Source organism: Vanessa atalanta, chromosome 19, assembly GCF_905147765.1.
Source record: "Vanessa atalanta chromosome 19, ilVanAtal1.2, whole genome shotgun sequence".
NCBI lineage: Eukaryota > Metazoa > Arthropoda > Insecta > Lepidoptera > Nymphalidae > Vanessa > Vanessa atalanta.
In genome coordinates, this window is record NC_061889.1 from 4,149,409 (window position 1) to 4,162,887 (window position 13,479).

At 31.3% G+C, this 13,479-nt stretch overlaps 1 protein-coding gene across 1 annotated transcript in view; it reads left to right on the forward strand.

Moving 5' to 3' along the window:
• Positions 1–2,946: 2,946 nt before the first annotated feature.
• LOC125071289 (nuclear receptor coactivator 2-like) overlaps positions 2,947–13,479 on the forward strand; it is a 121,513-nt gene continuing 110,980 nt past the window's right edge. Inside the window, exon 1 of the mRNA XM_047681467.1 lies at positions 2,947–3,441. The gene's annotated coding sequence lies outside the window, so the exon portion shown is untranslated. The remainder of the gene's footprint in view (positions 3,442–13,479) is intronic.

The following is a 13,479-nucleotide window of genomic DNA, read 5'->3' on the forward strand; positions in this document are numbered from 1 at the left end:
TTGGTATGTCTGTTAATCTCAATATATATATATATAGTATTATTACTATATGAAGTTTCGGTAACGCTAATATTATTTATAAAAGAATGCTTAAGTTTTGATAACAACCTGTAAATGACTCTCGGCTGTCTTTTAAAAATAAGGTTTGGCTCTTATTATACATGAGGATGATTTTAATCTGATTTAAGCAGACATATTCATGATGATTGCCTATACCGTCGAGAAAGATGAACAATTGTGACCAAAACATAAGTGCTTGAAACATTGCTGCGGATTCACACGTACTAGCCACTGAGCCATCTTGGCTCTTATAAGTAAAAAACATATTAGTAAATTAAAAATGGCAGATTTTATTTATTGAGCTTACTATTAAATTTTTACCGGTAATCGTAATTTTCCTCTTGTATATATAGATTAAAGAAAAAGCGCTTCGGTTCCGCATTAGCGGCTATATCTCTCTCGCAGTAAATCTCGTGGCACCACGAAGCTACAAATTACGCTCAATATCGTCTGATATGGCGCAAACCAACGAGCATCGCTGTGGGAAACGGGTTAGCCATGTATAAAGGTCGTGTACTTCTTATAGAGTCTTAATTAAACATTTTTAAACAATCACAAATCATTCGTAATTACTCCACTAATTGTCATATCATAAACATAATTAAATTATTTTGTTTTCTAAATAGGGACTATTTATATTCGTTTTGTTTAAATTTATTTCGACTTGACTTTGATGGATTCGATTACCTTGACAATTGCCATAGCAGTTCTTATTGAGAATAGATAGAGGAGTTAAATCTATTTAGGAAAAGTGTGATAATAACTTATAGAATAAAACAAAAAATAAACATTAAAATATATTAATATTTTCAATTTTCAATTACTTTAAACTATATTTTAGGCAACGTATTTGAGGCAATAAACGTCATCTCAAACGAACTGATTTTATATATTTTGTTATATTATGAGAAATATTAATCAAATTGAAACAGCTTTTAATTATTTTAAATAACAAATATATATATTTAAAGTCTGTGTGGAAGGATTTGAAAATCATAATAGAAGCAAAAGCCTCCTACGTCACAGATCAATTATCTTGTGAAAAGTATTAATGAGAAATAATATATAAACATAATATATTTTTACTAAATTGTTTTTTACTTAACTCGATTTAAAAATATATGTTTTATGGCATAGGTAAATTCAATTAGTATTTTAATAAATAATAATGACTAAGTTGTTTTAATTAAATTTTGTTAATTATTAAGTCTTAATCATATTATAAGTATTATAAATATAATTTTGTAGCTTAATATCAATTTAAAATATTTATTCTAATGGCTGTTATTTTTTGGGAAGTTGGACGTTGAAATAGGTTTTTACTTCTGATAACTCGTTAAATATAAAATAAGTATTAAATGGTTATCGGTCAATAACATGACAGAAATGTTTTGAGTCTAGATTCCTGGAATATAGATCCGCTTAGAATCTATACAAAATAGTACTGGTAAGGCTTCTGAAACTTTTTATTTGACATTATACATACTAAAACATCATTAAGTGAGGTCAATGACATATTATTATAAAGTTGATCTATATGTAGCAAAAAACTGTGCAACAATGTAAAAACTGAACAAATTTTCTCTCTCTACGCACAATTCTAGCTACGGCTAGGAGTAACAGAGACGGATATAGTTTGTCGCTCGTCTCCCGAGTGGGCAGTCTTTAGCGGTGACGCGTGACGACTGTTCACTTTGAAGAGGAAACGATTGTCGCAGTCTTAACAACGAGAATAATGTTGTCTCGTTTACTCATTTTTTTTTTACATCGTGTTGACAATAACGTAATATTTTTATGTGATGTTATCTGAGTTTGACCGTGTATATTGTGTTACCTTTTTACTCTATTTAACCTTATTATAATTTAATAAAAATCAAATATTTATATAACAAACAATAATAATATTCATAAAAAAATAGTATTGATGCATATACGTGCATTTTGACTTTGACACTACTAAAATTGTATTTTATTTTGAGTATTTTATAATAAAGGCTTAATTTTGAAAAAGGACGAAAATTTTTTTTACAAATTTTAAAATCTCATATCACTGTAATCTGGTTATAAATTTTGCTTGGCTTGAAATTCAATTAAAAAAAAATACAAGATACAATTACAATTCTTTATATGTGTAAAATATATTTTGATCAATCCTAGATAGTAATGAGGTTATACGTTAATATATGTACCTATATTATATTACATAACTATGTACTAAAATGGTAATATTTTGGTTTAGAAAAATACAAAAATTTTATTAATATTGGGCAAACCGAAAAATTCGTTGATGTCTTTTGTATTAAAGCACTCGACGTATTGTACTTAGTTAAGGGACAAATTTGTACATCAGTTCCTACGTGGATAGATAGTGTTATACAAAAAGTATGTAAATTACAAAACAATTTTAGTAGCATTTATTTATTTATGAAATATAAATGAACTGCGCTCATGTTTTATTTCGTAAAGGTTGTATCTACTTTGTTTTATACTAAGAAAATATACTTCGATCAAATAAGTCAACAAAGATATAGAACTATGTATATCCTGTTGCTGAGATGGTAATTTATTATAATATTAGGATTACAATAGTAAAATAGCCGTTGAACATCACTGTACTTATAACATAAAAAAGACCATAACCGCGATTCACTACGCTCCATAAACCTCTGACGTTTATAAACGGTTAATCCCGTTTAAAATAAAAAAGGTTGTTTCAAACGTCAAAATGGAAACAAAACTCGGACAGCATCAGTCAGCAAAGATGCTATTGAGCGGAGATCATCCTATGTTAGTCCTTTCCGTGAGAAAATATAATACATCCCATTCTAGAGAGGCTGAGAAGGTTTCGTGGGTCGAAAAGCGCGCGAACGCAGTGCAGCGCCGATGCCCGTGCGCACTACACGCTCACACGCGCGCGCATAGACCTGTCAAAATCTGACAGCGCCGAATCGAACGAAACGTAATTGTCAAAATCGGTTGCGTTTAAAAATGGAACGGATGACTAGTAATCGTTTCTGCGTTGATCTGACTTGATGCTAATTGCCAGTATTTTTCATATTTTTATCGGACCTTTTTAGAAATATTTTGAACTATTTTTGTATATATTAGTGCGAATGTGAGTAGACATGGAACGGATTGAAGTGTCATTTTTTAACAATGATAAATAAACATGTGTTAGAGTGTTCCGAATTCGGTGCTAAATACTTTGTAAGGTCTGCTTAATTTTGTTTAGTCAGTTATGTGGTTACAAGGGCGTGAATTTTGACTCGTTAGAAGTGTGAACTGAAAACGTGTAAACTATTGAAAATTTGTTAAAATATTTGTACGGTAATTATCATTATACGCTGAAAGGATTACACTGCCGTTAATTATTTATAATCGGTAAGAAATAATCAATTATTATAAAAAACTGCTGCTGATTATATTGAAATTAAATATTATATTAAATAGTTTTAATAATTATTACTTATACAGTAAAGTAAGTTTGACATCGCTTAAAAAAAAAAAAGATTTACTATACCAATTCTAGTCTATGTTTAGAATAAATCGTATATAATAATATCTGCATTAGTAACTATATGGTTAGAGTTATAAGTAAATAAATTTAATTTAGGAATTAAAATTGTTTGTCGTTTGGATTTGCAGCCGTCGGTCTTACTTATATAATTATATGACGTCAAAACACCTTTTTGGTAATTGTACCATCGATATTCGGCCATATAAACTAAAAGACTTATTCTAATGATTTAAAAGTTTTTCAAGACTTGCATATCCTATGAGGAATACTACTTCTCTTGGTCATCTCATTTACTCAAACGTAAATCTTTTTTGTGTATACCTAGTAAAGAGTGTTTGAAATACAGCGATCGCCATGCACCTAATAGTCTAAGTTAATCAATTAATAAAATACGATAGTTAATTATATTTGTCCATAAAATCAAATCAAATAAAGTGATAACATATTATAATGGCTGAAATCAATATTAGCTATCAAAAGGAAAATGAATTCGCGGAATTAACGTTGATGATACGAACGCTGCCTTTTCGCTATAGATATGGATAATGTGATCAATTTATTAAAAAGCAACGTTATAGATTGGATAGAGGTTCAAGGTGAGGAAAACTGTAAATTATTAAATAAACTAATATCTGGGTTCCTCCAAACAGTAATACTTTGTACTGTTGTATTCCAAAGACAACATCTTAGTTCCAAGGTTGGTGGCGCATTGGAGATGTAAGAAATGGTTAATATTTCTTACAGCGCCTCTTATTGCTATGGGCGGTGGTAACCACTTAACAACTGATGGCCCATTTACCTGACCGCTTACACGCATAATAAAAATACCCCTTTTTTATACATGTCCATACAATTATTATCAATACAAATCCGTAATACTGAGATAAAAAATTTAGTCATGTATGACTATCATCGTATAAGAACTTTGTTTTTTTTTTAATACCTCGTATTTAATAGGTCAAATCATGACGCATTCAATTGATCTGGTATTTTTTGTCACGTTAGAGGTTCAGATAATCCGCCGTCAATTTTATCAGCAATGATGTATATTGAATTCCTTTTAAACATAAATGAGAGTGTATTTTAAAAAATAAATACATATTCGTTATTTAAAAGACAGTTTAATTTTTGATTGTAACCAATGTATTATTTATTTTTTGTATCATTAGAAGTTGTCAAGTTAACTTTTGATATAGTATAAGATAGACAATTAATTTTCAGTGCTATCGTTTAAAATAATTATAAATTTTGAGGTTAATGTATTGATGGATTCTGATATTTTATTTTAGAAGTAATCTAGTCTCTTTTGAAGTCGTATATATTTTTTATCTTGAAGTTAAACTAGAGGCTTATCAAAAAAATTAAATGTTATGGAATTAAAAGCTATATAAGGCAAGTAGTGGATGTAGAGCCTAATGAAAAATTAACGAACGAATTAGATTTTAATAGTTAGTTTTTAAATATAATATCGACTTTTAAAGCGATTTTACAAACATTTAAAAATATAAAAATTAAAAAGCAATTTGTAAAATAGTATTTTCTACTGTAGCATTTAAAATTGTTCGACTATCTTATCTTTGAATTTTAAACAAAGCGAAAACGAGACAGTGACAAATATTTTGCCATTAATCAAAATGTATATAAAAATATTTGGACCTGAACTTTGCTAAAGTTCCAACATAAAAAGTTAAACAAGCGATTCAAAATAAACGGATCGTTTTCGGAGCTCGATTTTTTTACTTATTGCATGATCGAAACAATGAAAGAATGGGTATAAAATATATTCCCGAATAGACAATAAAACAGGGTCAATGAACTTAATTAGTCGTAATTTATAACGCTAATAGCATTGCTTTTACATTTATAAAATGTTAGTGTTTGACATGTACTGAGGTACACAGCCAATAAACCCAATAGACTGAGATTACTACCATTTCATAATATTTACAAATTAGAAAAATAAAGTTGCCCTTAAATAAGCGTTTTCTTCAATAATTCAATTTCTTAATAAATGTGGAACGTGACAACAGTGGGTACAATAAGATAGGTTGTTATGTATTTTATAAAGCACTTGTTAGTTTATAAAGTCCCATTTGCTAGAGACATTTTCCTGGATAAAAAACCTATGGTTTATACCAGACTATAATCTATCATTGTGCCAAATTGCATTCAAATTTGTTCAGCGGCTTTAACGTGTTTGAGCTACAAATATCCATCTATATAAAATTTCGTAATTATGGCATTAGTAACATTTTGCATCATTACTTCTATATCAAAGTGCTTTAACTGCAAACAGCAATAACATTTCTGGTGATATGAGGACTGGTTATTTTTTTGCCCAGAGAAACGAAATTGCGATTCAATGAGGAAATGCTGCTCATTTGATCACGCGGTCATGATTTCTACTGTAGTTCCCATTGCTGGGCAAAATATCTTCTCTCCCCTAAAAGAGGACATTTGGTACTGGAAGACCACAATACTCTCCTGCGTTTGGAAGAATAGAAGAAGAATATTGGAAGGCAACATTTCATTTGATATATAAAATTGTCCTGGCGAAGATTCCCTTCAACAATGAATACGAGTTGATAATTAAACACAGTGGTGCATGTCCAGATTTGAACCCGCAATCTTCCATTAAGATTCCTCTGCTTTCTTTGTTCTGACTACTGGGCTTTTTCTGCTTAACTCCAGTGGCGTAGCTATCGTAGGGTCAGGTGGTGCAGTGCACCAGGGCCCTTGAGCTCTGGGGGCCCTCCAACCTAAGCTATGAAAAGAGCTTTGAATAGAGATGAAGTATGGATTTAATTCACTAACGAATGTTCAACTCAATGCATCCTGTATGCTATTCTTATTACTATCTATAATTTTGAATGCCAATATACGTTAAAGAGGGGGTGAGGGCCCGATTCTTTTTCTATGCACCGGAGCCTTTACCCACCTAGCTACGCCACTGTTTAACTCTTTCTTACCTTTTGACCCAATTAATTTCATTTATGCTATATTCTGTTTTATTATTATCCTTGCACTGAATACTGTGTTAGCGTTGAGGGTACGGCTTTAGGTATGTTAGGTTAAACATATCTATAAATAAAGAAATACATATAGCTACATATTCAGGAAAAGAAAATATTTCCTTGTTGGTAGTATATGATGATAAATTGGCGGTATTTGGTAGACTTTCGAACTTTTTCATTATAACCTTTCAAGGGTAAAACATTGCACAAACAGAAGTTCAACAAAAATATTAAGAGCTGTAAAAGAAATACAGAATTGCTTCTATTCTCTGATTAAAATCTGCAACGCTGTTCACTGAGTAACATATTAAATATTAAGATGGCAACACAGTGATTTCAAAAAGAGAATAGCCGATGAAGCCCGTCGAGTATCCGCAAGCAAATATTTAAATTTCAATTCGAACGTCGCATATCAATGGGGAGCCATAAGCCACCGGGTTTTGTTCTTTTTTTTCAAAAAGCCGTACTGGCCGCACAGAGACAATAAAGAAAAAGGCACAGGAAAAAGAAAAAAAGAAATAAACAGAATCTAGATTCGAAACACTGGCTGATTCGAGGCTGGAAACAAAAGAAGTTGGCTCCCGCCTGACCGAGATCTTTGCGTACGCGGGCGCATCTCGTTTACGTTTTTTCCTCTTGTTTTTTAACTTTGCATCCATGTGATTTCTTTTCCTGATGCATCACAATAAGACTGTCTATCGACGTCAGTTACTATTTTTGAAATAATTACGTACGCTATACTTTTGAGGGACTAGCCCGGCACGGAAACTCGGAGTATTTTTCTTTTATAGTCTCAGGTTCTAAACAAAAACCCACGTAGCTTCATATATTTAAACTTACGAAATAACTAGCGGCCCATTCCAACTTAGCACGGGTAGAATTTATTAATAAAAATATATACGATATACATATAGCTTATACCCTATAGCATTCAGGGATTATGAAGCTTTCTACCAGTGAAAAAGATTTATGAATTGAATCATTAGTTTCAAACTTAACCACTTTCAAATATAAATAAAGATTGATCAATATAACCATAATAAATAGTAAATACATAGATTATTTGTAAGATATCATATAATCAATGATTAATGCTTTAAACAAAATATAAATAAGTTATTTTTAAAAAGGAAATGGATCTTAGTTTATGCGAATAGTTGACGTCCTGTTATGTCGTATTATTAATTACGGAGTTAATAAATTTATGCGACTTCTTATATAAGTAGTTATTTATTATAAAATTTATATTTAAAATCTTTTAACAGTATATTTAGATAAAATCTTAGTAAATGGGTATCAGTAATGAGAAAACCTAAGCTCCATTACGTTGACCCATAAATTATTGTAATCGCGATCTCTGAACGATTAGATCATCGTGTATGTTTATCGATGCATGGGAAAAATATTACCAGGTCCTGGATTCAGTTCGGACTTGGATTTATGTCATTTCATTGAATGCCATCATCTTGTATGCAACTTTAAATAGAATACTGACTAATGATTTTGGATGTATCTGCGTTATTAGCATTTATTAAATCTTGTTCCGCATTATGATTCATAAATGTTAAAGTTCTTTGACCTTCTAGCCCTTACGTATAGTTTATTATACATATTGTTTCTTAACCTAATTGCGTATATTGTTTTTTGGTGCTATTAATTTAATAAATTTACCTAACTTTTAATACGTTATTGCAACATCGCAGGAGAAAACTGAGCCTTTTAAATAATTTTTAAAATCAAGTGAGCCGCGTTACCTGTGGACATTTGCTTCAGACGTTTTAAAAGCGGTGTAAAATTGGTTTAATTATAATGAATAACAGTTATTGATATAAAATAGTCATATATTTGACAAACATTGTTAACGGCAATTTTTTTTGTATCAGCTAATTATTTATTATTGTATTAGCTAATTTTTAGAAACAACATTATCCACTTCTGTACAAAGATATGTTTTTGCCAATCAAGAATCAAGTGTAACCCTTCTTGATTGAATATTTGTATATTTAAAAACTATGACTTTGACTATGACAGAATTTCATCCCATATATGCAGGATTTATCAGATTTTTTTAGAATCACCCAGGATAAGATTAAAAAACAAATTAAATACATGAATATTTGAAAAGCATTTGTGTATCGATCGAACATGCGACCTTAGTTAAAATCCGTTTTCTATTCACTAAACCATCACAGCTCCTAGACAATCTGGACATAAACAAATTAAACTTGGCATAGAGTAAGTAAATGTGGCTTAGAAAAACTACTTATAAATTAAATTAATAATTGTTCACCCAACAAAGCGGGTAAGCATCTAGCATATACACGAATTTCCCGTTATCCTCCGAAAATATTAACGGGTGATGTACCAATACTCATAAATATTTACCCCGCATTTTTACTCATTAGCACTCAGAGCAAGGACAGGACGGGGTGCGAGAGGTTTCATTAGCAATCACTTAGCAACCAGGAGGGTTGGCAGGTGGTCTTTGTTTAACAAGGCTGGGTGCTTTGTTGAAAGCCTGTGTTAATGTGTTTTTAAAAGGGCATATTCCAGGTGGTTGTTTTTAAAATCCCGCTGCATTTAATTTCAGATTAGTATTAATGATTTCGTCAATACCTATGAGGGGTGTTACAGGGTGTTACATATAAGACATGATATATATTATGACATTGAGTACAAGATTAATACATAAATATTTAAGCCAATCAGATGTGTTGTGCTCGCTGGATTTGAATCGCGTTGCTTAGTTTCGACGTGTTCTATTAACTAAGCCGCGGCTTCGTTCATTCATTCATTTTGTCGAATTAACTAAAGATACAACCTACCTAGTTTCAAAAACTTACGAATGAAATGCATTGAGTAGCATTATAGATTCGAACTTCATAGTTTAAGATATTTAAAATAATGTATCGCAACAAGCCTAGCGACATTTTGTTAATAATTATACAATATACAGGTGCTTATTGTAGATAACTTATATATTTCATTTTATACTTTATATGATTACATACATTCGAATTATTTTATAAAAAAAAATGTTTATATAAACCATTACGTCACTTACTATTAAAAACTTGAACTTATAAGTCTTTTTAATAATAAGCGTTTTTGTCGAAATAAATATTATTCCATATGTATTTTTTTACCAGAACTGCAGGGTTTTAATTTAGTTTAAATTACTAATCAGTCTTGGTTTTTATATAACTCAGTTTTTATATAAGTCAAAATAAGATTATATTATTTTCAGGGTACATGTATGCGTGTATGAGTTTCTTTGTTCCATCATAACTTTTTAATTCTAGAACTTCTACTAAACCAATAATATAAAAATAATACCATCAATGGACTGCCGAGCACGAGTCTAAGATTTTATGTCCCTTGTGTCTGTAGTTACGTTGGCTCAATCGTGTGTCAAACTGTAACACAGAACTGCTGCTTCGCGGTAGAATACCCGTTGACCTGATGACGGGTGCTACCACGGATCTTCTGAAAGCCCTTAAACAGTAAACACTAAACGACAATGCCTTATACCGGATTTGTGATATCTCACTTGACATTAAATATCAGATCATTTGTAAACATTAAGTTTATTATTAAAATAGAAAATTGTTTGTCTGGACTTCTATTCACTAAGTTATAAGGCCATTCAGTTCCTGAAATGTAAATTAGTAAATATTCCTTTAAACAGAGACATATTTGTAAGCTAACATTAAACAAAAAAAAGATTATGGTACTGTACTTTAATATGTTGCTCGATTTAGAATTTACCACTAACCTAAGAAACAAATAGTATGACGAATGGATGTGTCTTTACTATGTCTTAATTAAAAATATTCAACAGTACGCTATACGTTTGAATTAAAATATATATTACATATCTGTATAAAATCTTATGAGAATATTATAAACTGGATTGGATATATCTTAGCGTTATACTTATACTCTAAAGCATCTTACATTGTTATATCAAAGGTAAGTTACTAATTATTTCATACTAACTAATGCAAAGTATCGCAATTCTTCAGTTTAAAATTCATAATATAGACGAAAATATTTCGAGATACCGCATCCAAATTTTCGTAGCTCCTACCCTAATTGTTAGCCATTACGCCCTACCAGAACTAATGCACTCCTTATCATAATTTGAATCGACGTTCCGATTACCTTTAGATGACAAACCTGTGTTTTCTTATACGGTTATTAATTTTGGTGCTTTACAATTTCGTTTAAATGGTAACATTGTGATAGTTCAGTGACCTTTACGACCGAGATTTGGGATCTTTTAAGTCTCGTGTAGACTATAGAAATGTCGAGTAGTTTATGTACCAACAGAGATTTGAGTTTGATATTTATGCATGTCATGTAAATGTTTAATATAATGTCATTAAATAATTAAATTTGAATGATATGTTTGCTGATCCTTGTACTTTTAGATGTTTTTTTTTAAGATCTAGCTAAGTAGTTTTGTGTCATTTATAGATTTGAAAACGGCCCATGGGAGCACACTCACGGTTAACACTTATTTTGGTCTTGAATAGTTAGACTAAGAACGAATGATACGTCATAAGAAATTATCAAAAATGTATAAGGTGCTTGATTTTTTTTTCATTTATATTAATATAGTTACATTATAGTGCTGTGTATATATGAAATAGACCGTAAGTATTTGAATATAGAATGAGCATAGTAATAAAAATAAATCCTGCAAGTACTAGTCGGTGTCGTGCACTGTCGGTTCCGCACCACCGCACAATACTGAAACATTTAGGGGTTTTCAGATTTTTTCTATACTTGATCTACAAGATAGGTTTTGATTAATTCAACTAATGTATGGGAAATATTACATAAACGACGACAACTTTTGATTGCGTCTTAGAAGTTCGATTTTTTTATCGATGACCGCATTCCGACTGATTGAGGGAGAATGAAGTATTCATAGAAGGGTTCACTTTTTTAAAGGTACGGAACTCTAAAAATAAGTTACTGATATCTAAGAAAAAGCTAGTTACACATATTAAAAGCGTTGTATAAAATTTGATCGAAAATTCAAGATTATATTCATAATGATTTTGTAATAAAACGAGTTGAAAGCATGCACTTAGCACGTCTAAGCCTATTTAGTTTTATCGGTGAGTTAACGCAATTCAGCTAATTATTACCCTTGTATATCATAATTTCGATTCATGCTGCTATCAACCCACAGCGTTATCTAGCTCTACGAACATGGACCTTCAAGCAATTTGCATACACAAACGATTCAATAAGTTGAAATAATCACACAATTAATTTATCCACTTGCTGTTTTCTTATCAATGTCATCTAAGACCGTACAGTGCAGGTCATCGACGCAACTTGAATCTATTGTTCGAACCGACCAAACTATAAAAGTCACGGTTGCCTCCATATTGGCATATTGCGAACCCTACATGGTAAGAACCTAATGACCTACGACATTTCAACCGGTAGCTCTGTCCCGCTCTGACATAGCTGGGACCTGCGAGTGGGAAACGTATAGATGATCTCCATAATACAATATCGGCTTGTTTTATTCGATTTATAAGTGGCTAGGATTCAGAATCTACTGTTTCTCATATTGTTTCTTTAGTAGCGCTTAGTCGTTGCTGCATTTTTGTTGAGCTGTAAGCGTGTCTATCCTGCCAGGGGTCTTGGAATCAAGCAGCTTGTATTAGTATTTACATATACATTTGTATGTACATGCACATGTCATATATTACATGTGGTCTTTGTAAGCAAATGTCGACAAAGCTTTAAAGCGCTTTACTTTTCTCAAAACGATTTCTGATTCAAAGCGAAACCTAATATGGATTATTGATATTTGAGTTACTGAAAGTCGGCTCTTAGTTGTGATTTATTGCTCGCTGTAGATACTTCATGCCTTTTGAATTGGTGTCACTTATAAAATTAGTTTTCAATAATAGATTCTATTTCAACATTGTACGATTGTGAATCGAATTATGTTTCGTACTTTTAGGCCGAATGTTTGCAAATACTATTTCTAGCTCAATGGAAACACACGGTTACGGCTGCAATTTAAAAAAATATCTATATATATTGTAATTGCTCTTTTTGTAATGTAACATATATCTATCGTATAGTTTAAATATGACAAGGGTACAACACTTTTATATAACGTGATATAAATTTCAAATTGGTACTCTGTGGCTCCAATGTATGTTGATGGATTGAATTAATCTATTTTAAAGTGTATCATTCAACACATTCAGTTTTCACAAACTAAATATATGACAATGAAAAAGTGCGGTGCTTCTTCGTTCAGTACTTGTGTTGGCTTGTTTTTTTTTATGGTATAGGTCTGCGGACGAGCATAAGCCACCTGATGGTAAGTGGTCACCACTGCCCATAACCAATGGTGCTATAAGAAATATTAACCACTCCTTACATCGCCAATGCAAAACCAACCTGGTGAACTAAGATGCTATGTCCCTTGTGCCTGTCACAGTGGTTCACTCACCCTTCAAACCGGAACACAACAATACTGTTGTTTGGCGGTAGAATATCTGATGAGTGGGTGGTACCTACCCTGGACATACCGATAACAAGATATGACTTCTTACTCAAGAATAAGTATCACGCTTAAATAGCTTTGCCAATTAGCCTTTATTACCCTCATCCTGTTTTAGAAAATTATAATTGATATTATCTTTCTAAACAGTCTTTACTTCCTACCTGAGATTAAGGAAAGTGTGTTAAAACGTTACACCGATTTTGATACGATTACGTCTGTGTGAGTTAAATAATGTGCAGGTAATTTATCATATTTAATATCAGATACGAAATTTTAAATAACAGTTAGAGAAATTGTATATTCCTATTACACTAAGGTGCGCCTGGCAACTTAAACTCAAT